Consider the following 1,299-nt stretch of genomic DNA (forward strand, 5'->3'; position numbering starts at 1 on the left):
AAGAACAAGAATCACTAGACTTATCCCAAGTTTGTGTGATGGAGGGCACACAGCTGTTGAGTTACTGACTAATGATATGGGGGAAAGCAATTTCTTTGATTAGTCTTAATTTCCTGGTGCTATACTAAATTACTCAGACGAAAGCAATTTTAGGGGGGGAGAAGAGAGATCTTATTTATCTCACAGTTCAGGCTAGCAGGAAATGGCAGAAGCAGGAGCTTGGCTGATGAAGCTGGTCATATACATCTATACTCAAGCAGATTAATGCATGTGTGCTTACCTATGCTCAGCTGTTATCTGTTTTGGCAAATCCAGGACACCAAGCCTAGAGACCCACTCCAAGGAAATAGCACTGCCTGTGGTTAAGATAGTTTTCCTACACTAATTAATGTAATCAAGATACATTACCTTAGACATTCTCAAAGGTTGGTCTTGACCTATATAATCTCCCACAAGTCTGCCTAGGAATTTATTTCCTACTGATTCTACATTGTCAAGTTGATAGTTAACACTAGCTGTGTCCAAATACTTTCCCACTAATAGGGAAATAGAATTCTATAATGATAGTTCAAAACTGGTGCTGCAATTTGGGTGCACTCACTAAGTTTGTGTTAGGATTCTCTAGATGAGCAGAAACAATGGGATGATTAGATACAATATACAAGGATTAAGTTGGTCAGTTCACATCAAGATAGCAACAGTGGCTAATCTTACCTGAGACGCTGAGATAGTAGTTGCTGGATCCTTGAGGCTGTGGGTGCATTTGGAGTATTCCCACCATAGCTGTCACTCACTGGGGAGTCCACGAGGCTGAGTACCCCAGAAGTCCTATCTGGTACAGGGAACCCGAAAGGTTCTTAGAGAAACCTCTAATTCCTCAGTCTATGGTGGAAGCCTGGAAATGCTAGGTCTGAGGGTGAATCATCTCAGAAGGAAGAGGGAAGGCAAAATATCTTCTTCTGCTGTATCCTTTATCTAGACTGCTACCAGAAGGAAGATGGTACCCACATCTAGTGGGGATCTTCCCTAATCAATGACAGCAATCAGGGAGACTTCCAACTCAGGTGCTCTACTTGTGCCATTAATGTCATCAATAATGTTAACATTATTAAGACCATAAACTATCCAATGTGGATTAGTCGGCCTTCTCTCCTGTCTATAACAAAAGAGAATATCTACTGTCTACAGAGAGAACATCAGGATCCTGACTTCCTGTCCCATCTGGACAACACAGAGACTAGGGCCCTGGTCCTTCATGGTGGCTGTGGTTGAGATGTCTTTCAAGAAGATGATGAGTCA

This window comes from Mus caroli, chromosome 5 (assembly GCF_900094665.2).
Source record: "Mus caroli chromosome 5, CAROLI_EIJ_v1.1, whole genome shotgun sequence".
Taxonomy (NCBI): domain Eukaryota; kingdom Metazoa; phylum Chordata; class Mammalia; order Rodentia; family Muridae; genus Mus; species Mus caroli.